This window comes from Phalangium opilio, unplaced genomic scaffold, assembly GCF_054372755.1.
Source record: "Phalangium opilio isolate 3A_F unplaced genomic scaffold, DU_Popi_V2 ptg000360l_1, whole genome shotgun sequence".
In the NCBI taxonomy this organism is placed as follows: Eukaryota; Metazoa; Arthropoda; class Arachnida; order Opiliones; family Phalangiidae; genus Phalangium; species Phalangium opilio.
The window spans coordinates 2,767,277-2,791,149 of record NW_028324230.1 but is presented as its reverse complement, the minus strand read 5'-3'; the positions used below and the strand labels follow the sequence as shown (position 1 = coordinate 2,791,149).

Genomic DNA, 23,873 nt, shown 5'->3' with positions numbered 1-23,873 from the left:
TGCCGAGAGTGATATTTAATAATTTGAATTTAATTAACCTTCATCTTTATAAAACAATAACAAAAAGAAGATATGTTTGCTTTTTTAATATCTGATGGAATTTAAAAGAGGAAACAAATGTGAAAAAGCCAACGGCACGCAGAGTTTCCAAGTACTGACTGCGCTCGACGCTGCTTAACTGCGGTGATCGGACGAGAACCGGTGTTTTCAGCGTGATATGGCCGTTGCCGAGAGTGCTAGATAATAATTCGAATTTAAATTAAGTGAGACAAATTGACCTTCATCTTTTTAAAACAATAACAAAAAGAAAATATGTTTGCTTTTTTCATATCTATACGAATTTAAAAGAGGAAAAAAAAGTGAAAAAGCCAACGGCACGCAGTGTTCCTAAGTGGTCTAACTCCCAAGTACTGACTGCGCTCGACGCTGCTTAACTTCGGTGATCGGACGAGAACCGGTGTTTTCAGCGTGATATGGCCGTTGCCGAGAGTGCTAGATAATAATTCGAATTTAAATTAAGTGAGACAAATTAACCTTCATCTTTTTAAAACAATAACAAAAAGAAAATATGTTTCCTTTTTTCATATCTATTGGAATTTAAAAGAGGAAAAAAAAGTGAAAAAGCCAACGGCACGCAGTGTTCCTAAGTGGTCTCCCTCCCAAGTACTGACTGCGCTCGACGCTGCTTAACTTCGGTGATCGGACGACAACCGGTGTTTTCAGCGTGATATGGCCGTTGCCGAGAGTGCTATTTAATACTAATTCGAATTTAAATTAAGTGAGACAAATTAACCTTCATCTTTTTAAAACAATAACAAAAAGAAAATATGTTTGCTATTTTCATATTTATTGGAATTTAAAAGAGGAAAAAAAAGTGAAAAAGCCAACGGCACGCAGTGTTCCTAAGTGGTCTCCCTCCCAAGTACTGACTGCGCTCGACGCTGCTCAACTTCGGTGATCGGACGAGAACCGGTGTTTTCAGCGTGATATGGCCGTTGCCGAGAGTGCTATTTAATAATTCGAATTTACTTAACCTTCATCTTTATAAATCAATAAGAAAAAGAAGATATGTTTGCTTTTTTCATATCTCATGGAATTTAAAAGAGGAAATAAAAGTGAAAAAGCCAACGGCACGCAAAGTTTCCAAGTACTGACTGCGCTCGACGCTGCTTAACTTCGGTGATCGGACGAGAACCGGTGTTTTCAGCGTGATATGGCCGTTGCCGAGAGTGCTAGATAATAATTCGAATTTAAATTAAGTGAGACAAATTAACCATCATCTTTTTAAAACAATAACAAAAAAAAATATGTTTGCTTTTTTCATATCTATTGGAATTTAAAAGAGGAAAAAAAAGTGAAAAATCCAACGGCACGCAGTGTTCCTAAGTGGTCTCACTCCCAAGTACTGACTGCGCTCGACGCTGCTTAACTTCGGTGATCGGACGAGAACCGGTGTTTTCAGCGTGATATGGCCGTTGCCGAGAGTGCTATTTAATAATTCGAATTTAAATTAAGTGAGACAAATTAACCTTCATCTTTTTAAAACAATAACAAAAAGAAAATATGTTTGCTATTTTCATATTTATTGGAATTTAAAAAAGGAAAAAAAAGTGAAAAAGCCAACGGCACGCAGTGTTCCTAAGTGGTCTCCCTCCCAAGTACTGACTGCGCTCGACGCTGCTCAACTTCGGTGATCGGACGAGAACCGGTGTTTTCAGCGTGATATGGCCGTTGCCGAGAGTGCTATTTAATAATTCGAATTTAATTAACCTTCATCTTTATAAATCAATAAGAAAAAGAAGATATGTTTGCTTTTTTCATATCTCATGGAATTTAAAAGAGGAAATAAAAGTGAAAAAGCCAACGGCACGCAAAGTTTCCAAGTACTGACTGCGCTCGACGCTGCTTAACTTCGGTGATCGGACGAGAACCGGTGTTTTCAGCGTGATATGGCCGTTGCCGAGAGTGCTAGATAATAATTCGAATTTAAATTAAGTGAGACAAATTAACCATCATCTTTTTAAAACAATAACAAAAAGAAAATATGTTTGCTTTTTTCATATCTATTGGAATTTAAAAGAGGAAAAAAAAGTGAAAAAGCCAACGGCACGCAGTGTTCCTAAGTGGTCTCACTCCCAAGTACTGACTGCGCTCGACGCTGCTTAACTTCGGTGATCGGACGAGAACCGGTGTTTTCAGCGTGATATGGCCGTTGCCGAGAGTGCTATTTGATAATTCGAATTTAAATTAAGTGAGACAAATTAACCATCATCTTTTTAAAACAATAACAAAAAGAAAATATGTTTGCTTTTTTCATATCTATTGGAATTTAAAAGAGGAAAAAAAAGTGAAAAAGCCAACGGCACGCAGTGTTCCTAAGTGGTCTCCCTCCCAAGTACTGACTGCGCTCGACGCTTCTTAACTTCGGTGATCGGACGAGAACCGGTGTTTTCAGCTTGATATGGCCGTTGCCGAGAGTGCTATTTAATAATTTGAATTCAATTAACCTTCATCTTTATAAAACAATAACAAAAAGAAGATATGTTTGCTTTTTTCATATCTGATGGAATTTAAAAGAGAAAACAAAAGTGAAAAAGCCAACGGCACGCAGAGTTTCCAAGTACTGACTGCGCTCGACGCTGCTTAACTTCGGTGATCGGACGAGAACCGGTGTTTTCAGCGTGATATGGCCGTTGCCGAGAGTGCTAGATAATAATTCGAATTTAAATTAAGTGAGACAAATTAACCTTCATCTTTTTAAAACAATAACAAAAGGAAAATATGTTTCCTTTTTTCATATCTATTGGAATTTAAAAGAGGAAAAAAAGTGAAAAAGCCAACGGCACGCAGTGTTCCTAAGTGGTCTCCCTCCCAAGTACTGACTGCGCTCGACGCTTCTTAACTTCGGTGATCGGACGAGAACCGGTGTTTTCAGCGTGATATGGCCGTTGCCGAGAGTGCTAGATAATATTTCGAATTTAAATTAAGTGAGACAAATTAACCATCATCTTTTTAAAACAATAACAAAAAGAAGATATGTTTGCTTTTTTCATATCTATTGGAATTTAAAAGAGGAAAAAAAAGTGAAAAAGCCAACGGCACGCAGTGTTCCTAAGTGGTCTCCCTCCCAAGTACTGACTGCGCTCGACGCTTCTTAACTTCGGTGATCGGACGAGAACCGGTGTTTTCAGCGTGATATGGCCGTTGCCGAGAGTGCTAGATAATATTTCGAATTTAAATTAAGTGAGACAAATTAACCATCATCTTTTTAAAACAATAACAAAAAGAAGATATGTTTGCTTTTTTCATATCTATTGGAATTTAAAAGAGGGAAAAAAAGTGAAAAAGCCAACGGCACGCAGTGTTCCTAAGTGGTCTCCCTCCCAAGTACTGACTGCGCTCGACGCTTCTTAACTTCGGTGATCGGACGAGAACCGGTGTTTTCAGCGTCATATGGCCGTTGCCGAGAGTGCTAGATAATAATTCGAATTTAAATTAAGTGAGACAAATTAACCATCATCTTTTTAAAACAATAACAAAAAGAAAATATGTTTGCTTTTTTCATATCTATTGGAATTTAAAAGAGGAAAAAAAAGTGAAAAAGCCAACGGCACGCAGTGTTCCTAAGTGGTCTCCCTCCCAAGTACTGACTGCGCTCGACGCTTCTTAACTTCGGTGATCGGACGAGAACCGGTGTTTTCAGCGTCATATGGCCGTTGCCGAGAGTGCTAGATAATAATTCGAATTTAAATTAAGTGAGACAAATTAACCATCATCTTTTTAAAACAATAACAAAAAGAAAATATGTTTGCTTTTTTCATATCTATTGGAATTTAAAAGAGGAAAAAAAAGTGAAAAAGCCAACGGCACGCAGTGTTCCTAAGTGGTCTCCCTCCAAGTACTGACTGCGCTCGACGCTTCTTAACTTCGGTGATCGGACGAGAACCGGTGTTTTCAGCGTGATATGGCCGTTGCCGAGAGTGCTATTTAATAATTCGAATTTAAATTAAGTGAGACAAATTAACCATCATCTTTTTAAAACAATAACAAAAAGAAAATATGTTTGCTTTTTTCATATCTATTGGAATTTAAAAGAGGAAAAAAAAGTGAAAAAGCCAACGGCACGCAGTGTTCCTAAGTGGTCTCCCTCCCAAGTACTGACTGCGCTCGACGCTTCTTAACTTCGGTGATCGGACGAGAACCGGTGTTTTCAGCTTGATATGGCCGTTGCCGAGAGTGCTATTTAATAATTTGAATTCAATTAACCTTCATCTTTATAAAACAATAACAAAAAGAAGATATGTTTGCTTTTTTCATATCTGATGGAATTTAAAAGAGAAAACAAAAGTGAAAAAGCCAACGGCACGCAGAGTTTCCAAGTACTGACTGCGCTCGACGCTGCTTAACTTCGGTGATCGGACGAGAACCGGTGTTTTCAGCGTGATATGGCCGTTGCCGAGAGTGCTAGATAATAATTCGAATTTAAATTAAGTGAGACAAATTAACCTTCATCTTTTTAAAACAATAACAAAAAGAAAATATGTTTCCTTTTTTCATATCTATTGGAATTTAAAAGAGGAAAAAAAGTGAAAAAGCCAACGGCACGCAGTGTTCCTAAGTGGTCTCCCTCCCAAGTACTGACTGCGCTCGACGCTTCTTAACTTCGGTGATCGGACGAGAACCGGTGTTTTCAGCGTGATATGGCCGTTGCCGAGAGTGCTAGATAATATTTCGAATTTAAATTAAGTGAGACAAATTAACCATCATCTTTTTAAAACAATAACAAAAAGAAGATATGTTTGCTTTTTTCATATCTATTGGAATTTAAAAGAGGAAAAAAAAGTGAAAAAGCCAACGGCATGCAGTGTTCCTAAGTGGTCTCCCTCCCAAGTACTGACTGCGCTCGACGCTTCTTAACTTCGGTGATCGGACGAGAACCGGTGTTTTCAGCGTGATATGGCCGTTGCCGAGAGTGCTAGATAATATTTCGAATTTAAATTAAGTGAGACAAATTAACCATCATCTTTTTAAAACAATAACAAAAAGAAGATATGTTTGCTTTTTTCATATCTATTGGAATTTAAAAGAGGGAAAAAAAGTGAAAAAGCCAACGGCACGCAGTGTTCCTAAGTGGTCTCCCTCCCAAGTACTGACTGCGCTCGACGCTTCTTAACTTCGGTGATCGGACGAGAACCGGTGTTTTCAGCGTCATATGGCCGTTGCCGAGAGTGCTAGATAATAATTCGAATTTAAATTAAGTGAGACAAATTAACCATCATCTTTTTAAAACAATAACAAAAAGAAAATATGTTTGCTTTTTTCATATCTATTGGAATTTAAAAGAGGAAAAAAAAGTGAAAAAGCCAACGGCACGCAGTGTTCCTAAGTGGTCTCCCTCCCAAGTACTGACTGCGCTCGACGCTTCTTAACTTCGGTGATCGGACGAGAACCGGTGTTTTCAGCGTCATATGGCCGTTGCCGAGAGTGCTAGATAATAATTCGAATTTAAATTAAGTGAGACAAATTAACCATCATCTTTTTAAAACAATAACAAAAAGAAAATATGTTTGCTTTTTTCATATCTATTGGAATTTAAAAGAGGAAAAAAAAGTGAAAAAGCCAACGGCACGCAGTGTTCCTAAGTGGTCTCCCTCCAAGTACTGACTGCGCTCGACGCTTCTTAACTTCGGTGATCGGACGAGAACCGGTGTTTTCAGCTTGATATGGCCGTTGCCGAGAGTGCTATTTAATAATTTGAATTCAATTAACCTTCATCTTTATAAAACAATAACAAAAAGAAGATATGTTTGCTTTTTTCATATCTGATGGAATTTAAAAGAGGAAACAAAAGTGAAAAAGCCAACGGCACGCAGAGTTTCCAAGTACTGACTGCGCTCGACGCTTCTTAACTTCGGTGATCGGACGAGAACCGGTGTTTTCAGCTTGATATGGCCGTTGCCGAGAGTGCTATTTAATAATTTGAATTCAATTAACCTTCATCTTTATAAAACAATAACAAAAAGAAGATATGTTTGCTTTTTTTATATCTGATGGAATTTAAAAGAGAAAACAAAAGTGAAAAAGCCAACGGCACGCAGAGTTTCCAAGTACTGACTGCGCTCGACGCTGCTTAACTTCGGTGATCGGACGAGAACCGGTGTTTTCAGCGTGATATGGCCGTTGCCGAGAGTGCTAGATAATAATTCGAATTTAAATTAAGTGAGACAAATTAACCTTCATCTTTTTAAAACAATAACAAAAAGAAAATATGTTTCCTTTTTTCATATCTATTGGAATTTAAAAGAGGAAAAAAAGTGAAAAAGCCAACGGCACGCAGTGTTCCTAAGTGGTCTCCCTCCCAAGTACTGACTGCGCTCGACGCTTCTTAACTTCGGTGATCGGACGAGAACCGGTGTTTTCAGCGTGATATGGCCGTTGCCGAGAGTGCTAGATAATATTTCGAATTTAAATTAAGTGAGACAAATTAACCATCATCTTTTTAAAACAATAACAAAAAGAAGATATGTTTGCTTTTTTCATATCTATTGGAATTTAAAAGAGGAAAAAAAAGTGAAAAAGCCAACGGCACGCAGTGTTCCTAAGTGGTCTCCCTCCCAAGTACTGACTGCGCTCGACGCTTCTTAACTTCGGTGATCGGACGAGAACCGGTGTTTTCAGCGTGATATGGCCGTTGCCGAGAGTGCTAGATAATATTTCGAATTTAAATTAAGTGAGACAAATTAACCATCATCTTTTTAAAACAATAACAAAAAGAAGATATGTTTGCTTTTTTCATATCTATTGGAATTTAAAAGAGGGAAAAAAAGTGAAAAAGCCAACGGCACGCAGTGTTCCTAAGTGGTCTCCCTCCCAAGTACTGACTGCGCTCAACGCTTCTTAACTTCGGTGATCGGACGAGAACCGGTGTTTTCAGCGTCATATGGCCGTTGCCGAGAGTGCTAGATAATAATTCGAATTTAAATTAAGTGAGACAAATTAACCATCATCTTTTTAAAACAATAACAAAAAGAAAATATGTTTGCTTTTTTCATATCTATTGGAATTTAAAAGAGGAAAAAAAAGTGAAAAAGCCAACGGCACGCAGTGTTCCTAAGTGGTCTCCCTCCCAAGTACTGACTGCGCTCGACGCTTCTTAACTTCGGTGATCGGACGAGAACCGGTGTTTTCAGCGTCATATGGCCGTTGCCGAGAGTGCTAGATAATAATTCGAATTTAAATTAAGTGAGACAAATTAACCATCATCTTTTTAAAACAATAACAAAAAGAAAATATGTTTGCTTTTTTCATATCTATTGGAATTTAAAAGAGGAAAAAAAAGTGAAAAAGCCAACGGCACGCAGTGTTCCTAAGTGGTCTCCCTCCAAGTACTGACTGCGCTCGACGCTTCTTAACTTCGGTGATCGGACGAGAACCGGTGTTTTCAGCTTGATATGGCCGTTGCCGAGAGTGCTATTTAATAATTTGAATTCAATTAACCTTCATCTTTATAAAACAATAACAAAAAGAAGATATGTTTGCTTTTTTCATATCTCATGGAATTTAAAAGAGGAAATAAAAGAGAAAAAGCCAACGGCACGCAAAGTTTCCAAGTACTGACTGCGCTCGACGCTGCTTAACTTCGGTGATCGGACGAGAACCGGTGTTTTCAGCTTGATATGGCCGTTGCCGAGAGTGCTATTTAATAATTTGAATTCAATTAACCTTCATCTTTATAAATCAATAAGAAAAAGAAGATATGTTTGCTTTTTTCATATCTCATGGAATTTAAAAGAGGAAATAAAAGTGAAAAAGCCAACGGCACGCAGAGTTTCCAAGTACTGACTGCGCTCGACGCTGCTTAACTTCGGTGATCGGACGATAACCGGTGTTTTCAGCGTGATATGGCGGTTGCCGAGAGTGCTAGATAATATTTCGAATTTAAATTAAGTGAGACAAATTAACCATCATCTTTTTAAAACAATAACAAAAAGAAAATATGTTTGCTTTTTTCATATCTATTGGAATTTAAAAGAGGAAAAAAAAGTGAAAAAGCCAACGGCACGCAGTGTTCCTAAGTGGTCTCCCTCCCAAGTACTGACTGCGCTCGACGCTGCTCAACTTCGGTGATCGGACGAGAACCGGTGTTTTCAGCGTGATATGGCCGTTGCCGAGAGTGCTATTTAATAATTCGAATTTAATTAACCTTCATCTTTATAAATCAATAAGAAAAAGAAGATATGTTTGCTTTTTTCATATCTCATGGAATTTAAAAGAGGAAATAAAAGTGAAAAAGCCAACGGCACGCAAAGTTTCCAAGTACTGACTGCGCTCGACGCTGCTTAACTTCGGTGATCGGACGAGAACCGGTGTTTTCAGCGTGATATGGCCGTTGCCGAGAGTGCTAGATAATAATTCGAATTTAAATTAAGTGAGACAAATTAACCATCATCTTTTTAAAACAATAACAAAAAGAAAATATGTTTGCTTTTTTCATATCTATTGGAATTTAAAAGAGGAAAAAAAAGTGAAAAAGCCAACGGCACGCAGTGTTCCTAAGTGGTCTCACTCCCAAGTACTGACTGCGCTCGACGCTGCTTAACTTCGGTGATCGGACGAGAACCGGTGTTTTCAGCGTGATATGGCCGTTGCCGAGAGTGCTATTTAATAATTCGAATTTAAATTAAGTGAGACAAATTAACCATCATCTTTTTAAAACAATAACAAAAAGAAAATATGTTTGCTTTTTGCATATCTATTGGAATTTAAAAGAGGAAAAAAAAGTGAAAAAGCCAACGGCACGCAGTGTTCCTAAGTGGTCTCCCTCCCAAGTACTGACTGCGCTCGACGCTTCTTAACTTCGGTGATCGGACGAGAACCGGTGTTTTCAGCTTGATATGGCCGTTGCCGAGAGTGCTATTTAATAATTTGAATTCAATTAACCTTCATCTTTATAAAACAATAACAAAAAGAAGATATGTTTGCTTTTTTCATATCTGATGGAATTTAAAAGAGAAAACAAAAGTGAAAAAGCCAACGGCACGCAGAGTTTCCAAGTACTGACTGCGCTCGACGCTGCTTAACTTCGGTGATCGGACGAGAACCGGTGTTTTCAGCGTGATATGGCCGTTGCCGAGAGTGCTAGATAATAATTCGAATTTAAATTAAGTGAGACAAATTAACCTTCATCTTTTTAAAACAATAACAAAAAGAAAATATGTTTCCTTTTTTCATATCTATTGGAATTTAAAAGAGGAAAAAAAGTGAAAAAGCCAACGGCACGCAGTGTTCCTAAGTGGTCTCCCTCCCAAGTACTGACTGCGCTCGACGCTTCTTAACTTCGGTGATCGGACGAGAACCGGTGTTTTCAGCGTGATATGGCCGTTGCCGAGAGTGCTAGATAATATTTCGAATTTAAATTAAGTGAGACAAATTAACCATCATCTTTTTAAAACAATAACAAAAAGAAGATATGTTTGCTTTTTTCATATCTATTGGAATTTAAAAGAGGAAAAAAAAGTGAAAAAGCCAACGGCACGCAGTGTTCCTAAGTGGTCTCCCTCCCAAGTACTGACTGCGCTCGACGCTTCTTAACTTCGGTGATCGGACGAGAACCGGTGTTTTCAGCGTGATATGGCCGTTGCCGAGAGTGCTAGATAATATTTCGAATTTAAATTAAGTGAGACAAATTAACCATCATCTTTTTAAAACAATAACAAAAAGAAGATATGTTTGCTTTTTTCATATCTATTGGAATTTAAAAGAGGGAAAAAAAGTGAAAAAGCCAACGGCACGCAGTGTTCCTAAGTGGTCTCCCTCCCAAGTACTGACTGCGCTCGACGCTTCTTAACTTCGGTGATCGGACGAGAACCGGTGTTTTCAGCGTCATATGGCCGTTGCCGAGAGTGCTAGATAATAATTCGAATTTAAATTAAGTGAGACAAATTAACCATCATCTTTTTAAAACAATAACAAAAAGAAAATATGTTTGCTTTTTTCATATCTATTGGAATTTAAAAGAGGAAAAAAAAGTGAAAAAGCCAACGGCACGCAGTGTTCCTAAGTGGTCTCCCTCCCAAGTACTGACTGCGCTCGACGCTTCTTAACTTCGGTGATCGGACGAGAACCGGTGTTTTCAGCGTCATATGGCCGTTGCCGAGAGTGCTAGATAATAATTCGAATTTAAATTAAGTGAGACAAATTAACCATCATCTTTTTAAAACAATAACAAAAAGAAAATATGTTTGCTTTTTTCATATCTATTGGAATTTAAAAGAGGAAAAAAAAGTGAAAAAGCCAACGGCACGCAGTGTTCCTAAGTGGTCTCCCTCCAAGTACTGACTGCGCTCGACGCTTCTTAACTTCGGTGATCGGACGAGAACCGGTGTTTTCAGCTTGATATGGCCGTTGCCGAGAGTGCTATTTAATAATTTGAATTCAATTAACCTTCATCTTTATAAAACAATATCAAAAAGAAGATATGTTTGCTTTTTTCATATCTGATGGAATTTAAAAGAGGAAACAAAAGTGAAAAAGCCAACGGCACGCAGAGTTTCCAAGTACTGACTGCGCTCGACGCTGCTTAACTTCGGTGATCGGACGATAACCGGTGTTTTCAGCTTGATATGGCCGTTGCCGAGAGTGCTATTTAATAATTTGAATTCAATTAACCTTCATCTTTATAAAACAATAACAAAAAGAAGATATGTTTGCTTTTTTCATATCTGATGGAATTTAAAAGAGGAAACAAAAGTGAAAAAGCCAACGGCACGCAGAGTTTCCAAGTACTGACTGCGCTCGACGCTGCTTAACTTCGGTGATCGGACGATAACCGGTGTTTTCAGCGTGATATGGCGGTTGCCGAGAGTGCTAGATAATATTTCGAATTTAAATTAAGTGAGACAAATTAACCATCATCTTTTTAAAACAATAACAAAAAGAAAATATGTTTGCTTTTTTCATATCTATTGGAATTTAAAAGAGGAAAAAAAAGTGAAAAAGCCAACGGCACGCAGTGTTCCTAAGTGGTCTCCCTCCCAAGTACTGACTGCGCTCGACGCTTCTTAACTTCGGTGATCGGACGAGAACCGGTGTTTTCAGCTTGATATGGCCGTTGCCGAGAGTGCTATTTAATAATTTGAATTCAATTAACCTTCATCTTTATAAAACAATAACAAAAAGAAGATATGTTTGCTTCTTTCATATCTGATGGAATTTAAAAGAGGAAACAAAAGTGAAAAAGCCAACGGCACGCAGAGTTTCCAAGTACTGACTGCGCTCGACGCTGCTAAACTTCGGTGATCGGACGAGAACCGGTGTTTTCAGCGTGATATGGCCGTTGCCGAGAGTGCTAGATAATATTTCGAATTTAAATTAAGTGAGACAAATTAACCATCATCTTTTTAAAACAATAACAAAAAGAAGATATGTTTGCTTTTTTCATATCTATTGGAATTTAAAAGAGGAAAAAAAAGTGAAAAAGCCAACGGCACGCAGTGTTCCTAAGTGGTCTCCCTCCCAAGTACTGACTGCGCTCGACGCTTCTTAACTTCGGTGATCGGACGAGAACCGGTGTTTTCAGCGTCATATGGCCGTTGCCGAGAGTGCTAGATAATAATTCGAATTTAGATTAAGTGAGACAAATTAACCATCATCTTTTTAAAACAATAACAAAAAAAAATATGTTTGCTTTTTTCATATCTATTGGAATTTAAAAGAGGAAAAAAAAGTGAAAAAGCCAACGGCACGCAGTGTTCCTAAGTGGTCTCCCTCCCAAGTACTGACTGCGCTCGACGCTTCTTAACTTCGGTGATCGGACGAGAACCGGTGTTTTCAGCGTCATATGGCCGTTGCCGAGAGTGCTAGATAATAATTCGAATTTAAATTAAGTGAGACAAATTAACCATCATCTTTTTAAAACAATAACAAAAAGAAAATATGTTTGCTTTTTTCATATCTATTGGAATTTAAAAGAGGAAAAAAAAGTGAAAAAGTCAACGGCACGCAGTGTTCCTAAGTGGTCTCCCTCCCAAGTACTGACTGCGCTCGACGCTTCTTAACTTCGGTGATCGGACGAGAACCGGTGTTTTCAGCGTGATATGGCCGTTGCCGAGAGTGCTAATTAATAATTTGAATTTAATTAACCTTCATCTTTATAAAACAATAACAAAAAGAAGATATGTTTGCTTTTTTCATATCTGATGGAATTTAAAAGAGGAAACATAAGTGAAAAAGCCAACGGCACGCAGAGTTTCCAAGTACTGACTGCGCTCGACGCTGCTTATTTTCGGTGATCGGACGAGAACCGGTGTTTTCAGCTTGATATGGCCGTTACCGAGAGTGCTATTTAATAATTTGAATTTAATTAATCTTCATCTTTATAAAACAATAACAAAAAGAAGATATGTTTGCTTTTTTCATATCTGATGGAATTTAAAACAGGAAACAAAAGTGAAAAAGCCAACGGCACGCAGAGTTTCCAAGTACTGACTGCGCTCGACGCTGCTTAACTTCGGTGATCGGACGATAACCGGTGTTTTCAGCTTGATATGGCCGTTGCCGAGAGTGCTATTTAATAATTTGAATTTAATTAACCTTCATCTTTATAAAAAAATAACAAAAAGAAGATATGTTTGCTTTTTTCATATCTGATGGAATTTAAAAGAGGAAACAAATGTGAAAAAGCCAACGGCACGCAGAGTTCCCAAGTACTGACTGCGCTCGACGCTGCTTAACTGCGGTGATCGGACGAGAACCGGTGTTTTCAGCGTGATATGGCCGTTGCCGAGAGTGCTAGATAATAATTCGAATTTAAATTAAGTGAGACAAATTATGCTTCATCTTTTTAAAACAATAACAAAAAGAAAATATGTTTGCTTTTTTCATATCTATTGGAATTTAAAAGAGGAAAAAAAGTGAAAAAGCCAACGGCACGCAGTGTTCCTAAGTGGTCTCCATCCCAAGTACTGACTGCGCTCGACGCTTCTTAACTTCGGTGATCGGACGAGAACCGGTGTTTTCAGCGTCATATGGCCATTGCCGAGAGTGCTAGATAATAATTCGAATTTAAATTAAGTGAGAAAAATTAACCATCACCTTTTTAAAACAATAACAAAAAGAAAATATGTTTGCTTTTTTTTATATCTATTGGAATTTAAATGAGGAAAAAAAAGTGAAAAAGACAACGGCACGCAGTGTTCTTATGTGGCCTCCCTCCCAAGTACTGACTGCGCTCGACGATGCTTAACTTCGGTGATCGGACGAGAACCGGTGTTTCCAGCGTGATATGCCCGTTGCCGAGAGTGCTAGATAATAATTCGAATTTAAATTAAGTGAGAAAAATTAACCTTCATCTTTTTAAAACAATAACAAAAAGAAAATATGTTTGCTTTTTTCATATCTATTGGAATTTAAAAGAGGAAAAAAAGTGAAAAAGCCAACGGCACGCAGTGTTCCTAAGTGGTCTCCCTCCCAAGTACTGACTGCGCTCGACGCTTCTTAACTTCGGTGATCGGACGAGAACCGGTGTTTTCAGCGTGATATGGCCGTTGCCGAGAGTGCTAGATAATATTTCGAATTTAAATTAAGTGAGACAAATTAACCATCATCTTTTTAAAACAATAACAAAAAGAAGATATGTTTGCTTTTTTCATATCTATTGGAATTTAAAAGAGGAAAAAAAAGTGAAAAAGCCAACGGCACGCAGTGTTCCTAAGTGGTCTCCCTCCCAAGTACTGACTGCGCTCGACGCTTCTTAACTTCGGTGATCGGACGAGAACCGGTGTTTTCAGCGTGATATGGCCGTTGCCGAGAGTGCTAGATAATATTTCGAATTTAAATTAAGTGAGACAAATTAACCATCATCTTTTTAAAACAATAAAAAAAAGAAGATATGTTTGCTTTTTTCATATCTATTGGAATTTAAAAGAGGGAAAAAAAGTGAAAAAGCCAACGGCACGCAGTGTTCCTAAGTGGTCTCCCTCCCAAGTACTGACTGCGCTCGACGCTTCTTAACTTCGGTGATCGGACGAGAACCGGTGTTTTCAGCGTCATATGGCCGTTGCCGAGAGTGCTAGATAATAATTCGAATTTAAATTAAGTGAGACAAATTAACCATCATCTTTTTAAAACAATAACAAAAAGAAAATATGTTTGCTTTTTTCATATCTATTGGAATTTAAAAGAGGAAAAAAAGTGAAAAAGCCAACGGCACGCAGTGTTCCTAAGTGGTCTCCCTCCCAAGTACTGACTGCGCTCGACGCTTCTTAACTTCGGTGATCGGACGAGAACCGGTGTTTTCAGCGTCATATGGCCGTTGCCGAGAGTGCTAGATAATAATTCGAATTTAAATTAAGTGAGACAAATTAACCATCATCTTTTTAAAACAATAACAAAAAGAAAATATGTTTGCTTTTTTCATATCTATTGGAATTTAAAAGAGGAAAAAAAAGTGAAAAAGCCAACGGCACGCAGTGTTCCTAAGTGGTCTCCCTCCAAGTACTGACTGCGCTCGACGCTTCTTAACTTCGGTGATCGGACGAGAACCGGTGTTTTCAGCTTGATATGGCCGTTGCCGAGAGTGCTATTTAATAATTTGAATTCAATTAACCTTCATCTTTATAAAACAATAACAAAAAGAAGATATGTTTGCTTTTTTCATATCTGATGGAATTTAAAAGAGGAAACATAAGTGAAAAAGCCAACGGCACGCAGAGTTTCCAAGTACTGACTGCGCTCGACGCTGCTTATTTTCGGTGATCGGACGAGAACCGGTGTTTTCAGCTTGATATGGCCGTTACCGAGAGTGCTATTTAATAATTTGAATTTAATTAATCTTCATCTTTATAAAACAATAACAAAAAGAAGATATGTTTGCTTTTTTCATATCTGATGGAATTTAAAACAGGAAACAAAAGTGAAAAAGCCAACGGCACGCAGAGTTTCCAAGTACTGACTGCGCTCGACGCTGCTTAACTTCGGTGATCGGACGATAACCGGTGTTTTCAGCTTGATATGGCCGTTGCCGAGAGTGCTATTTAATAATTTGAATTTAATTAACCTTCATCTTTATAAAAAAATAACAAAAAGAAGATATGTTTGCTTTTTTCATATCTGATGGAATTTAAAAGAGGAAACAAATGTGAAAAAGCCAACGGCACGCAGAGTTCCCAAGTACTGACTGCGCTCGACGCTGCTTAACTGCGGTGATCGGACGAGAACCGGTGTTTTCAGCGTGATATGGCCGTTGCCGAGAGTGCTAGATAATAATTCGAATTTAAATTAAGTGAGACAAATTATGCTTCATCTTTTTAAAACAATAACAAAAAGAAAATATGTTTGCTTTTTTCATATCTATTGGAATTTAAAAGAGGAAAAAAAGTGAAAAAGCCAACGGCACGCAGTGTTCCTAAGTGGTCTCCATCCCAAGTACTGACTGCGCTCGACGCTTCTTAACTTCGGTGATCGGACGAGAACCGGTGTTTTCAGCGTCATATGGCCATTGCCGAGAGTGCTAGATAATAATTCGAATTTAAATTAAGTGAGAAAAATTAACCATCACCTTTTTAAAACAATAACAAAAAGAAAATATGTTTGCTTTTTTTTATATCTATTGGAATTTAAATGAGGAAAAAAAAGTGAAAAAGACAACGGCACGCAGTGTTCTTATGTGGCCTCCCTCCCAAGTACTGACTGCGCTCGACGCTGCTTAACTTCGGTGATCGGACGAGAACCGGTGTTTCCAGCGTGATATGCCCGTTGCCGAGAGTGCTAGATAATAATTCGAATTTAAATTAAGTGAGAAAAATTAACCTTCATCTTTTTAAAACAATAACAAAAAGAAAATATGTTTGCTTTTTTCATATCTATTGGAATTTAAAAGAGGAAAAAAAGTGAAAAAGCCAACGGCACGCAGTGTTCCTAAGTGGTCTCCCTCCCAAGTACTGACTGCGCTCGACGCTTCTTAACTTCGGTGATCGGACGAGAACCGGTGTTTTCAGCGTGATATGGCCGTTGCCGAGAGTGCTAGATAATATTTCGAATTTAAATTAAGTGAGACAAATTAACCATCATCTTTTTAAAACAATAACAAAAAGAAGATATGTTTGCTTTTTTCATATCTATTGGAATTTAAAAGAGGAAAAAAAAGTGAAAAAGCCAACGGCACGCAGTGTTCCTAAGTGGTCTCCCTCCCAAGTACTGACTGCGCTCGACGCTTCTTAACTTCGGTGATCGGACGAGAACCGGTGTTTTCAGCGTGATATGGCCGTTGCCGAGAGTGCTAGATAATATTTCGAATTTAAATTAAGTGAGACAAATTAACCATCATCTTTTTATAACAATAAAAAAAAGAAGATATGTTTGCTTTTTTCATATCTATTGGAATTTAAAAGAGGGAAAAAAAGTGAAAAAGCCAACGGCACGCAGTGTTCCTAAGTGGTCTCCCTCCCAAGTACTGACTGCGCTCGACGCTTCTTAACTTCGGTGATCGGACGAGAACCGGTGTTTTCAGCGTCATATGGCCGTTGCCGAGAGTGCTAGATAATAATTCGAATTTAAATTAAGTGAGACAAATTAACCATCATCTTTTTAAAACAATAACAAAAAGAAAATATGTTTGCTTTTTTCATATCTATTGGAATTTAAAAGAGGAAAAAAAGTGAAAAAGCCAACGGCACGCAGTGTTCCTAAGTGGTCTCCCTCCCAAGTACTGACTGCGCTCGACGCTTCTTAACTTCGGTGATCGGACGAGAACCGGTGTTTTCAGCGTCATATGGCCGTTGCCGAGAGTGCTAGATAATAATTCGAATTTAAATTAAGTGAGACAAATTAACCATCATCTTTTTAAAACAATAACAAAAAGAAAATATGTTTGCTTTTTTCATATCTATTGGAATTTAAAAGAGGAAAAAAAAGTGAAAAAGCCAACGGCACGCAGTGTTCCTAAGTGGTCTCCCTCCAAGTACTGACTGCGCTCGACGCTTCTTAACTTCGGTGATCGGACGAGAACCGGTGTTTTCAGCTTGATATGGCCGTTGCCGAGAGTGCTATTTAATAATTTGAATTCAATTAACCTTCATCTTTATAAAACAATAACAAAAAGAAGATATGTTTGCTTTTTTCATATCTGATGGAATTTAAAAGAGGAAACAAAAGTGAAAAAGCCAACGGCACGCAGAGTTTCCAAGTACTGACTGCGCTCGACGCTGCTTAACTTCGGTGATCGGACGATAACCGGTGTTTTCAGCTTGATATGGCCGTTGCCGAGAGTGCTATTTAATAATTTGAATTCAATTAGCCTTCATCTTTATAAAACAATAACAAAAAGAAGATATGTTTGCTTTTTTCATATCTGATGGAATTTAAAAGAGGAAACAAAAGTGAAAAAGCCAACGGCACGCAGAGTTTCCAAGTACTGACTGCGCTCGACGCTGCTTAACTTCGGTGATCGGAAGATAACCGGTGTTTTCAGCGTGATATGGCGGTTGCCGAGAGTGCTAGATAATATTTCGAATTTAAATTAAGTGAGACAAATTAACCATCATCTTTTTAAAACAATAACAAAAAGAAAATATGTTTGCTTTTTTCATATCTATTGGAATTTAAAAGAGGAAAAAAAGTGAAAAAGCCAACGGCACGCAGTGTTCCTAAGTGGTCTCCCTCCCAAGTACTGACTGCGCTCGACGCTTCTTAACTTCGGTGATCGGACGAGAACCGGTGTTTTCAGCTTGATATGGCCGTTGCCGAGAGTGCTATTTAATAATTTGAATTCAATTAACCTTCATCTTTATAAAACAATAACAAAAAGAAGATATGTTTGCTTCTTTCATATCTGATGGAATTTAAAAGAGGAAACAAAAGTGAAAAAGCCAACGGCACGCAGAGTTTCCAAGTACTGACTGCGCTCGACGCTGCTAAACTTCGGTGATCGGACGAGAACCGGTGTTTTCAGCGTGATATGGCCGTTGCCGAGAGTGCTAGATAATATTTCGAATTTAAATTAAGTGAGACAAATTAACCATCATCTTTTTAAAACAATAACAAAAAGAAGATATGTTTGCTTTTTTCATATCTATTGGAATTTAAAAGAGGAAAAAAAAGTGAAAAAGCCAACGGCACGCAGTGTTCCTAAGTGGTCTCCCTCCCAAGTACTGACTGCGCTCGACGCTTCTTAACTTCGGTGATCGGACGAGAACCGGTGTTTTCAGCGTCATATGGCCGTTGCCGAGAGTGCTAGATAATAATTCGAATTTAGATTAAGTGAGACAAATTAACCATCATCTTTCTAAAACAATAACAAAAAAAATATGTTTGCTTTTTTCATATCTATTGGAATTTAAAAGAGGAAAAAAAAGTGAAAAAGCCAACGGCACGCAGTGTTCCTAAGTGGTCTCCCTCCCAAGTACTGACTGCGCTCGACGCTTCTTAACTTCGGTGATCGGACGAGAACCGGTGTTTTCAGCGTCATATGGCCGTTGCCGAGAGTGCTAGATAATAATTCGAATTTAAATTAAGTGAGACAAATTAACCATCATCTTTTTAAAACAATAACAAAAAGAAAATATGTTTGCTTTTTTCATATCTATTGGAATTTAAAAGAGGAAAAAAAAGTGAAAAAGTCAACGGCACGCAGTGTTCCTAAGTGGTCTCCCTCCCAAGTACTGACTGCGCTCGACGCTTCTTAACTTCGGTGATCGGACGAGAACCGGTGTTTTCAGCGTGATATGGCCGTTGCCGAGAGTGCTAATTAATAATTTGAATTTAATTAACCTTCATCTTTATAAAACAATAACAAAAAGAAGATATGTTTGCTTTTTTCATATCTGATGGAATTTAAAAGAGGAAACATAAGTGAAAAAGCCAACGGCACGCAGAGTTTCCAAGTACTGACTGCGCTCGACGCTGCTTATTTTCGGTGATCGGACGAGAACCGGTGTTTTCAGCTTGATATGGCCGTTACCGAGAGTGCTATTTAATAATTTGAATTTAATTAATCTTCATCTTTATAAAACAATAACAAAAAGAAGATATGTTTGCTTTTTTCATATCTGATGGAATTTAAAACAGGAAACAAAAGTGAAAAAGCCAACGGCACGTAGAGTTTCCAAGTACTGACTGCGCTCGACGCTGCTAAACTTCGGTGATCGGACGAGAACCGGTGTTTTCAGCGTGATATGGCCGTTGCCGAGAGTGCTAGATAATATTTCGAATTTAAATTAAGTGAGACAAATTAACCATCATCTTTTTAAAACAATAACAAAAAAAAATATGTTTGCTTTTTTCATATCTATTGGAATTTAAAAGAGGAAAAAAAAGTGAAAAAGCCAACGGCACGCAGTGTTCCTAAGTGGTCTCCCTCCCAAGTACTGACTGCGCTCGACGCTTCTTAACTTCGGTGATCGGACGAGAACCGGTGTTTTCAGCGTCATATGGCCGTTGCCGAGAGTGCTAGATAATAATTCGAATTTAAATTAAGTGAGACAAATTAACCATCATCTTTTTAAAACAATAACAAAAAGAAAATATGTTTGCTTTTTTCATATCTATTGGAATTTAAAAGAGGAAAAAAAAGTGAAAAAGTCAACGGCACGCAGTGTTCCTAAGTGGTCTCCCTCCCAAGTACTGACTGCGCTCGACGCTTCTTAACTTCGGTGATCGGACGAGAACCGGTGTTTTCAGCGTGATATGGCCGTTGCCGAGAGTGCTAATTAATAATTTGAATTTAATTAACCTTCATCTTTATAAAACAATAACAAAAAGAAGATATGTTTGCTTTTTTCATATCTGATGGAATTTAAAAGAGGAAACATAAGTGAAAAAGCCAACGGCACGCAGAGTTTCCAAGTACTGACTGCGCTCGACGCTGCTTATTTTCGGTGATCGGACGAGAACCGGTGTTTTCAGCTTGATATGGCCGTTACCGAGAGTGCTATTTAATAGTTTGAATTTAATTAATCTTCATCTTTATAAAACAATAACAAAAAGAAGATATGTTTGCTTTTTTCATATCTGATGGAATTTAAAGCAGGAAACAAAAGTGAAAAAGCCAACGGCACGCAGAGTTTCCAAGTACTGACTGCGCTCGACGCTGCTTAACTGCGGTGATCGGACGAGAACCGGTGTTTTCAGCGTGATATGGCCGTTGCCGAGAGTGCTAGATAATAATTCGAATTTAAATTAAGTGAGACAAATTATCCTTCATCTTTTTAAAACAATAACAAAAAGAAAATATGTTTGCTTTTTTCATATCTATTGGAATTTAAAAGAGGAAAAAAAGTGAAAAAGCCAACGGCACGCAGTGTTCCTAAGTGGTCTCCATCCCAAGTACTGACTGCGCTCGACGCTTCTTAACTTCGGTGATCGGACGAGAACCGGTGTTTTCAGCGTCATATGGCCATTGCCGAGAGTGCTAGATAATAATTCGAATTTAAATTAAGTGAGAAAAATTAACCATCATCTTTTTAAAACAATAACAAAAAGAAAATATGTTTGCTTTTTTTTATATCTATTGGAATTTAAATGAGGAAAAAAAAGTGAAAAAGACAACGGCACGCAGTGTTCTTATGTGGCCTCCCTCCCAAGTACTGACTGCGCTCGACGCTGCTTAACTTCGGTGATCGGACGAGAACCGGTGTTTCCAGCGTGATATGCCCGTTGCCGAGAGTGCTAGATAATAATTCGAATTTAAATTAAGTGAGAAAAATTAACCTTCATCTTTTTAAAACAATAACAAAAAGAAAATATGTTTGCTTTTTTCATATCTATTGGAATTTAAAAGAGGAAAAAAAAGTGAAAAAGCCAACGGCACGCAATGTTCCTAAGTGGTCTCCCTCCCAAGTACTGACTGCGCTCGACGCTTCTTATTTTCGGTGATCGGACGAGAACCGGTGTTTTCAGCGTCATATGGCCATTGCCGAGAGTGCTAGATAATAATTCGAATTTAAATTAAGTGAGAAAAATTAACCATCATCTTTTTAAAACAATAACAAAAAGAAAATATGTTTGCTTTTTTCATATCTATTGGAATTTAAAAGAGGAAAAAAAAGTGAAAAAGCCAACGGCACGCAGTGTTCCTAAGTGGTCTCCCTCCCAAGTACTGACTGCGCTTGACGCTTCTTAACTTCGGTGATCGGACGAGAACCGGTGTTTTCAGCGTATTATGGCCGTTGCCGAGAGTGCTAATTAATAATTTGAATTTAATTAACCTTCATCTTTATAAAACAATAACAAAAAGAAGATATGTTTGCTTTTTTCATATCTGATCTCTTACAAAAAACTTCTTAAGAGTTCTAAAGGAATTTCTTTGGAACCCTACGGAGCCCTTGGGATCATTTTCTAAAGAAGCAATTTCCAAAGACTTCCTTGGAATTTCCTAAAGAATTTTTGAAATAAATTTCCAAATAATTTCTTGGGATTATTTTCTAATGAAATTCTTTAGGAATTCTAGAGATAAATTTCCAAAGAATGTCTTTGGATTATTTTCTAAAGAAATTCTTTAGGAATTCTAGAGATAAATTTCCAAAGAATGTCTTGGGATTATTTTCTAAAGAAATTCTTTAGGAATTCTAGAGATAAATTTCCAAAGAATGTCTTGGGATTATTTTCTAAAGAAATTCTTTAGGAATTCTAGAGATAAATTTCCAAAGAAGGTCTAGGGATTATTTTCTAAAGAAATTCTTTAGGAATTCTAGAGATAAATTTCCAAAGAATTTCTTAGGATTATTTTCTAAAGAAATTCTTTAGGAATTCTAGAGATAAATTTCCAAAGAATTTCTTGGGTTTATTTTCTGAAAAATTCTTTAGGAATTCTAGAGATAAATTACCAAAGAATTTCTTAGGATTATTTTCTGAAAAACTCTTTAGGAATTCTAGAGATAAATTTCCAAAGAATTTCTTAGGATTATTTTCTAAAGAAATTCTTTAGGATTTCTAGAGATAAATTTCCAAAGAACGTCTAGGGAATATTTCCCAACGAAATTCTTTAGGAATTCTTGAGATCAATTTCCAAAGAAGGTATAAGGTTTATTTTCCAAAGTTTTTCACATTTTAAGTTTGTGGATGACGAAAATTATGGCACTAACTCTTTTTTTTCTATTGTGGATGTTTCAATGTAAGTAGGGCACATACGTCCGCGACAAGGATGCGATTAGTCAGGGTTCAGTATGTGTTTAAGCAGGGAAGGAAATGAGGTTTACTTGGTAGGTGACGGAAGGGGTGTGGGGGTCAAGTTACCTCCGGCGGACACGGGGCAGTCGGCACCTATAGGGTAGGATCGCCGGCATGTGTCTTATTCCCTCAAACTTTGCCGCCCAGAAGCTTGGCTTACAGGAGTGCGCCACACTCCCGCCTGGCATTAATTCTTTAAAAGTAAAATAAGAGTATATAATTAAAATCGTTATGTTTAGATTTACAGGGAATCTACGCTGTCAGTCGAAATTTTTGCTTAATTCTCTTATGGCATGTTTTATCTTTATTTCGAGCGTAATTAGAGTCTAAAATAAATATTTTTTAGAAAACATTGTAGAGAAAATTAGGTTAAACGTGTTTCTGATACTTGAAAAACTCTCAGTGAATATACATTATTAAATTTAACAACAACGTCTGAATCTACTGCTTGGCCGTTAAAGCCTCCAAAACCCACATAGCACACCATACAATTGCACAAGGTTAAAACTTTCTGCCGTTTACGGATGTTTTTAAGTCGATTAAATGTCTGACTTTATAAGCAATTTCACACTGCATGCGAGAACTTCCTTCGCTAGGCCTATATGGGGTGTAGTTCACTACACTCCCTGTATTGGGATATGGTTCTGCGTGTAAGAACTATCCTCGTTTCAAGTGGCTAAATTAGTTTACCCACTTCTCGAGATATTTCCCAAGAAAATTCCAAAGATATTTCCAAAGTAATTTCCAAAGACATTTCCCAAGTAATTTCCAAAGACATTTCCCAAGTAATTTCCAAAGACATTTCCCAAGTAAATTTCAAAGACATTTCTCAAGAAAATTCCAAAGATATTTCCCAAGATAATTCCAAAGATATTTCCCAAGAAAATTCCAAAGATATTTCCCAAGAAAATTAAAAAGAAATTTCCCAAGAAAATTCCAAAGATATTTCCCAAGAAAATTCCAAAGATATTTCCCAAGCAAATTCCAAAGATATTTCCCAAGAAATTTCCAAAGATATTTCCAAAGCAATTTCCAAAGAAAAAGAGGCCAATATTCCCCAATTTCCAAAGAAAAAGAGGCCAATATTCCCCAATTTCCTAAAGAACGCCTTAAGGATTTCCAAAGAAATTTCCCAAGGAATTTTCTTAAGAGTTCTTAAGAAGATTTTTGTAGGGGATGGAATTTAAAAGAGGAAACATAAGTGAAAAAGCCAACGCCACGCAGAGTTTCCAAGTACTGACTGCGCTCGACGCTTCTTAACTTCGGTGATCGGACGAGAACCGGTGTTTTCAGCGTGATATGGCCGTTGCCGAGAGTGCTAATTAATAATTTGAATTTAATTAACCTTCATCTTTATAAAACAATAACAAAAAGAAGATATGTTTGCTTTTTTCATATCTGATGGAATTTAAAAGAGGAAACATAAGTGAAAAAGCCAACGGCACGCAGAGTTTCCAAGTACTGACTGCACTCGACGCTGCTTATTTTCGGTGATCGGACGAGAACCGGTGTTTTCAGCTTGATAGGGCCGTTACCGAGAGTGCTATTTAATAATTTGAATTTAATTAATCTTCATCTTTATAAAACAATAACAAAAAGAAGATATGTTTGCTTTTTTCATATCTGATGGAATTTAAAACAGGAAACAAAAGTGAAAAAGCCAACGGCACGCAGAGTTTCCAAGTACTGACTGCGCTCGACGCTGCTTAACT

General features: G+C 37.6%; 19 non-coding genes and 55 pseudogenes across 19 annotated transcripts; all 74 read right to left on the bottom strand.

Moving 5' to 3' along the window:
* Positions 1–126: 126 nt before the first annotated feature.
* Positions 127–229, bottom strand: LOC149599207 (5S ribosomal RNA; annotated as a pseudogene).
* A 137-nt stretch (positions 230–366) lies between these two features.
* LOC149599206 (5S ribosomal RNA) lies at positions 367–485 on the bottom strand (annotated as a pseudogene).
* A 137-nt stretch (positions 486–622) lies between these two features.
* On the bottom strand, positions 623–741 carry LOC149599205 (5S ribosomal RNA; annotated as a pseudogene).
* A 140-nt stretch (positions 742–881) lies between these two features.
* LOC149599204 (5S ribosomal RNA) lies at positions 882–1,000 on the bottom strand. Its single transcript, XR_016378578.1, has one exon. It is a non-coding gene; the product is annotated as a 5S ribosomal RNA (ribosomal RNA).
* Positions 1,001–1,122: 122 nt separating this feature from the next.
* On the bottom strand, positions 1,123–1,225 carry LOC149599203 (5S ribosomal RNA; annotated as a pseudogene).
* A 136-nt stretch (positions 1,226–1,361) lies between these two features.
* On the bottom strand, positions 1,362–1,480 carry LOC149599202 (5S ribosomal RNA; annotated as a pseudogene).
* A 137-nt stretch (positions 1,481–1,617) lies between these two features.
* On the bottom strand, positions 1,618–1,736 carry LOC149599201 (5S ribosomal RNA). Its single transcript, XR_016378577.1, has one exon. It is a non-coding gene; the product is annotated as a 5S ribosomal RNA (ribosomal RNA).
* A 122-nt stretch (positions 1,737–1,858) lies between these two features.
* LOC149599200 (5S ribosomal RNA) lies at positions 1,859–1,961 on the bottom strand (annotated as a pseudogene).
* Positions 1,962–2,098: 137 nt separating this feature from the next.
* On the bottom strand, positions 2,099–2,217 carry LOC149599199 (5S ribosomal RNA; annotated as a pseudogene).
* Positions 2,218–2,354: 137 nt separating this feature from the next.
* On the bottom strand, positions 2,355–2,473 carry LOC149599198 (5S ribosomal RNA; annotated as a pseudogene).
* Positions 2,474–2,595: 122 nt separating this feature from the next.
* Positions 2,596–2,698, bottom strand: LOC149599197 (5S ribosomal RNA; annotated as a pseudogene).
* A 136-nt stretch (positions 2,699–2,834) lies between these two features.
* On the bottom strand, positions 2,835–2,953 carry LOC149599196 (5S ribosomal RNA). Its single transcript, XR_016378642.1, has one exon. It is a non-coding gene; the product is annotated as a 5S ribosomal RNA (ribosomal RNA).
* Positions 2,954–3,090: 137 nt separating this feature from the next.
* Positions 3,091–3,209, bottom strand: LOC149599195 (5S ribosomal RNA). Its single transcript, XR_016378641.1, has one exon. It is a non-coding gene; the product is annotated as a 5S ribosomal RNA (ribosomal RNA).
* A 137-nt stretch (positions 3,210–3,346) lies between these two features.
* Positions 3,347–3,465, bottom strand: LOC149599194 (5S ribosomal RNA; annotated as a pseudogene).
* Positions 3,466–3,602: 137 nt separating this feature from the next.
* Positions 3,603–3,721, bottom strand: LOC149599193 (5S ribosomal RNA; annotated as a pseudogene).
* A 137-nt stretch (positions 3,722–3,858) lies between these two features.
* LOC149599192 (5S ribosomal RNA) lies at positions 3,859–3,976 on the bottom strand (annotated as a pseudogene).
* Positions 3,977–4,113: 137 nt separating this feature from the next.
* On the bottom strand, positions 4,114–4,232 carry LOC149599191 (5S ribosomal RNA; annotated as a pseudogene).
* A 122-nt stretch (positions 4,233–4,354) lies between these two features.
* On the bottom strand, positions 4,355–4,457 carry LOC149599190 (5S ribosomal RNA; annotated as a pseudogene).
* Positions 4,458–4,593: 136 nt separating this feature from the next.
* On the bottom strand, positions 4,594–4,712 carry LOC149599189 (5S ribosomal RNA). The gene has a single exon (XR_016378640.1). It is a non-coding gene; the product is annotated as a 5S ribosomal RNA (ribosomal RNA).
* Positions 4,713–4,849: 137 nt separating this feature from the next.
* LOC149599188 (5S ribosomal RNA) lies at positions 4,850–4,968 on the bottom strand (annotated as a pseudogene).
* A 137-nt stretch (positions 4,969–5,105) lies between these two features.
* LOC149599187 (5S ribosomal RNA) lies at positions 5,106–5,224 on the bottom strand (annotated as a pseudogene).
* Positions 5,225–5,361: 137 nt separating this feature from the next.
* LOC149599186 (5S ribosomal RNA) lies at positions 5,362–5,480 on the bottom strand (annotated as a pseudogene).
* Positions 5,481–5,617: 137 nt separating this feature from the next.
* On the bottom strand, positions 5,618–5,735 carry LOC149599185 (5S ribosomal RNA; annotated as a pseudogene).
* Positions 5,736–6,082: 347 nt separating this feature from the next.
* On the bottom strand, positions 6,083–6,185 carry LOC149599184 (5S ribosomal RNA; annotated as a pseudogene).
* A 136-nt stretch (positions 6,186–6,321) lies between these two features.
* Positions 6,322–6,440, bottom strand: LOC149599183 (5S ribosomal RNA). Its single transcript, XR_016378639.1, has one exon. It is a non-coding gene; the product is annotated as a 5S ribosomal RNA (ribosomal RNA).
* A 137-nt stretch (positions 6,441–6,577) lies between these two features.
* On the bottom strand, positions 6,578–6,696 carry LOC149599182 (5S ribosomal RNA). The gene has a single exon (XR_016378637.1). It is a non-coding gene; the product is annotated as a 5S ribosomal RNA (ribosomal RNA).
* A 137-nt stretch (positions 6,697–6,833) lies between these two features.
* Positions 6,834–6,952, bottom strand: LOC149599181 (5S ribosomal RNA; annotated as a pseudogene).
* A 137-nt stretch (positions 6,953–7,089) lies between these two features.
* Positions 7,090–7,208, bottom strand: LOC149599180 (5S ribosomal RNA; annotated as a pseudogene).
* Positions 7,209–7,345: 137 nt separating this feature from the next.
* On the bottom strand, positions 7,346–7,463 carry LOC149599179 (5S ribosomal RNA; annotated as a pseudogene).
* Positions 7,464–7,585: 122 nt separating this feature from the next.
* Positions 7,586–7,688, bottom strand: LOC149599178 (5S ribosomal RNA; annotated as a pseudogene).
* Positions 7,689–8,050: 362 nt separating this feature from the next.
* On the bottom strand, positions 8,051–8,169 carry LOC149599177 (5S ribosomal RNA). The gene has a single exon (XR_016378576.1). It is a non-coding gene; the product is annotated as a 5S ribosomal RNA (ribosomal RNA).
* Positions 8,170–8,291: 122 nt separating this feature from the next.
* Positions 8,292–8,394, bottom strand: LOC149599176 (5S ribosomal RNA; annotated as a pseudogene).
* A 137-nt stretch (positions 8,395–8,531) lies between these two features.
* On the bottom strand, positions 8,532–8,650 carry LOC149599175 (5S ribosomal RNA; annotated as a pseudogene).
* A 137-nt stretch (positions 8,651–8,787) lies between these two features.
* Positions 8,788–8,906, bottom strand: LOC149599174 (5S ribosomal RNA; annotated as a pseudogene).
* Positions 8,907–9,028: 122 nt separating this feature from the next.
* Positions 9,029–9,131, bottom strand: LOC149599173 (5S ribosomal RNA; annotated as a pseudogene).
* A 136-nt stretch (positions 9,132–9,267) lies between these two features.
* Positions 9,268–9,386, bottom strand: LOC149599172 (5S ribosomal RNA). Its single transcript, XR_016378636.1, has one exon. It is a non-coding gene; the product is annotated as a 5S ribosomal RNA (ribosomal RNA).
* Positions 9,387–9,523: 137 nt separating this feature from the next.
* Positions 9,524–9,642, bottom strand: LOC149599171 (5S ribosomal RNA). The gene has a single exon (XR_016378635.1). It is a non-coding gene; the product is annotated as a 5S ribosomal RNA (ribosomal RNA).
* Positions 9,643–9,779: 137 nt separating this feature from the next.
* LOC149599170 (5S ribosomal RNA) lies at positions 9,780–9,898 on the bottom strand (annotated as a pseudogene).
* Positions 9,899–10,035: 137 nt separating this feature from the next.
* On the bottom strand, positions 10,036–10,154 carry LOC149599169 (5S ribosomal RNA; annotated as a pseudogene).
* Positions 10,155–10,291: 137 nt separating this feature from the next.
* Positions 10,292–10,409, bottom strand: LOC149599168 (5S ribosomal RNA; annotated as a pseudogene).
* A 587-nt stretch (positions 10,410–10,996) lies between these two features.
* On the bottom strand, positions 10,997–11,115 carry LOC149599167 (5S ribosomal RNA; annotated as a pseudogene).
* A 122-nt stretch (positions 11,116–11,237) lies between these two features.
* LOC149599166 (5S ribosomal RNA) lies at positions 11,238–11,340 on the bottom strand (annotated as a pseudogene).
* A 137-nt stretch (positions 11,341–11,477) lies between these two features.
* Positions 11,478–11,596, bottom strand: LOC149599165 (5S ribosomal RNA; annotated as a pseudogene).
* A 136-nt stretch (positions 11,597–11,732) lies between these two features.
* Positions 11,733–11,851, bottom strand: LOC149599164 (5S ribosomal RNA; annotated as a pseudogene).
* A 137-nt stretch (positions 11,852–11,988) lies between these two features.
* On the bottom strand, positions 11,989–12,107 carry LOC149599163 (5S ribosomal RNA). The gene has a single exon (XR_016378455.1). It is a non-coding gene; the product is annotated as a 5S ribosomal RNA (ribosomal RNA).
* Positions 12,108–12,679: 572 nt separating this feature from the next.
* Positions 12,680–12,782, bottom strand: LOC149599162 (5S ribosomal RNA; annotated as a pseudogene).
* A 136-nt stretch (positions 12,783–12,918) lies between these two features.
* On the bottom strand, positions 12,919–13,037 carry LOC149599161 (5S ribosomal RNA; annotated as a pseudogene).
* Positions 13,038–13,175: 138 nt separating this feature from the next.
* Positions 13,176–13,294, bottom strand: LOC149599160 (5S ribosomal RNA; annotated as a pseudogene).
* Positions 13,295–13,430: 136 nt separating this feature from the next.
* Positions 13,431–13,549, bottom strand: LOC149599159 (5S ribosomal RNA). The gene has a single exon (XR_016378634.1). It is a non-coding gene; the product is annotated as a 5S ribosomal RNA (ribosomal RNA).
* Positions 13,550–13,686: 137 nt separating this feature from the next.
* Positions 13,687–13,805, bottom strand: LOC149599158 (5S ribosomal RNA). Its single transcript, XR_016378633.1, has one exon. It is a non-coding gene; the product is annotated as a 5S ribosomal RNA (ribosomal RNA).
* Positions 13,806–13,942: 137 nt separating this feature from the next.
* Positions 13,943–14,061, bottom strand: LOC149599157 (5S ribosomal RNA; annotated as a pseudogene).
* Positions 14,062–14,197: 136 nt separating this feature from the next.
* LOC149599156 (5S ribosomal RNA) lies at positions 14,198–14,316 on the bottom strand (annotated as a pseudogene).
* Positions 14,317–14,453: 137 nt separating this feature from the next.
* Positions 14,454–14,571, bottom strand: LOC149599155 (5S ribosomal RNA; annotated as a pseudogene).
* A 572-nt stretch (positions 14,572–15,143) lies between these two features.
* LOC149599154 (5S ribosomal RNA) lies at positions 15,144–15,246 on the bottom strand (annotated as a pseudogene).
* A 136-nt stretch (positions 15,247–15,382) lies between these two features.
* LOC149599153 (5S ribosomal RNA) lies at positions 15,383–15,501 on the bottom strand (annotated as a pseudogene).
* A 138-nt stretch (positions 15,502–15,639) lies between these two features.
* Positions 15,640–15,758, bottom strand: LOC149599152 (5S ribosomal RNA). Its single transcript, XR_016378672.1, has one exon. It is a non-coding gene; the product is annotated as a 5S ribosomal RNA (ribosomal RNA).
* A 136-nt stretch (positions 15,759–15,894) lies between these two features.
* Positions 15,895–16,013, bottom strand: LOC149599151 (5S ribosomal RNA). Its single transcript, XR_016378632.1, has one exon. It is a non-coding gene; the product is annotated as a 5S ribosomal RNA (ribosomal RNA).
* A 137-nt stretch (positions 16,014–16,150) lies between these two features.
* Positions 16,151–16,269, bottom strand: LOC149599150 (5S ribosomal RNA). Its single transcript, XR_016378631.1, has one exon. It is a non-coding gene; the product is annotated as a 5S ribosomal RNA (ribosomal RNA).
* Positions 16,270–16,406: 137 nt separating this feature from the next.
* LOC149599149 (5S ribosomal RNA) lies at positions 16,407–16,525 on the bottom strand (annotated as a pseudogene).
* Positions 16,526–16,661: 136 nt separating this feature from the next.
* Positions 16,662–16,780, bottom strand: LOC149599148 (5S ribosomal RNA; annotated as a pseudogene).
* A 137-nt stretch (positions 16,781–16,917) lies between these two features.
* LOC149599147 (5S ribosomal RNA) lies at positions 16,918–17,035 on the bottom strand (annotated as a pseudogene).
* A 586-nt stretch (positions 17,036–17,621) lies between these two features.
* Positions 17,622–17,740, bottom strand: LOC149599146 (5S ribosomal RNA; annotated as a pseudogene).
* A 122-nt stretch (positions 17,741–17,862) lies between these two features.
* On the bottom strand, positions 17,863–17,965 carry LOC149599145 (5S ribosomal RNA; annotated as a pseudogene).
* Positions 17,966–18,102: 137 nt separating this feature from the next.
* Positions 18,103–18,221, bottom strand: LOC149599144 (5S ribosomal RNA; annotated as a pseudogene).
* A 135-nt stretch (positions 18,222–18,356) lies between these two features.
* LOC149599143 (5S ribosomal RNA) lies at positions 18,357–18,475 on the bottom strand (annotated as a pseudogene).
* Positions 18,476–18,612: 137 nt separating this feature from the next.
* LOC149599142 (5S ribosomal RNA) lies at positions 18,613–18,731 on the bottom strand. Its single transcript, XR_016378454.1, has one exon. It is a non-coding gene; the product is annotated as a 5S ribosomal RNA (ribosomal RNA).
* A 347-nt stretch (positions 18,732–19,078) lies between these two features.
* On the bottom strand, positions 19,079–19,181 carry LOC149599141 (5S ribosomal RNA; annotated as a pseudogene).
* Positions 19,182–19,317: 136 nt separating this feature from the next.
* LOC149599140 (5S ribosomal RNA) lies at positions 19,318–19,436 on the bottom strand (annotated as a pseudogene).
* Positions 19,437–19,573: 137 nt separating this feature from the next.
* Positions 19,574–19,692, bottom strand: LOC149599139 (5S ribosomal RNA). Its single transcript, XR_016378453.1, has one exon. It is a non-coding gene; the product is annotated as a 5S ribosomal RNA (ribosomal RNA).
* Positions 19,693–20,039: 347 nt separating this feature from the next.
* LOC149599138 (5S ribosomal RNA) lies at positions 20,040–20,142 on the bottom strand (annotated as a pseudogene).
* Positions 20,143–20,278: 136 nt separating this feature from the next.
* On the bottom strand, positions 20,279–20,397 carry LOC149599137 (5S ribosomal RNA; annotated as a pseudogene).
* A 138-nt stretch (positions 20,398–20,535) lies between these two features.
* Positions 20,536–20,654, bottom strand: LOC149599136 (5S ribosomal RNA). The gene has a single exon (XR_016378670.1). It is a non-coding gene; the product is annotated as a 5S ribosomal RNA (ribosomal RNA).
* A 137-nt stretch (positions 20,655–20,791) lies between these two features.
* Positions 20,792–20,910, bottom strand: LOC149599135 (5S ribosomal RNA; annotated as a pseudogene).
* A 137-nt stretch (positions 20,911–21,047) lies between these two features.
* LOC149599134 (5S ribosomal RNA) lies at positions 21,048–21,166 on the bottom strand (annotated as a pseudogene).
* Positions 21,167–23,873: the final 2,707 nt, after the last annotated feature.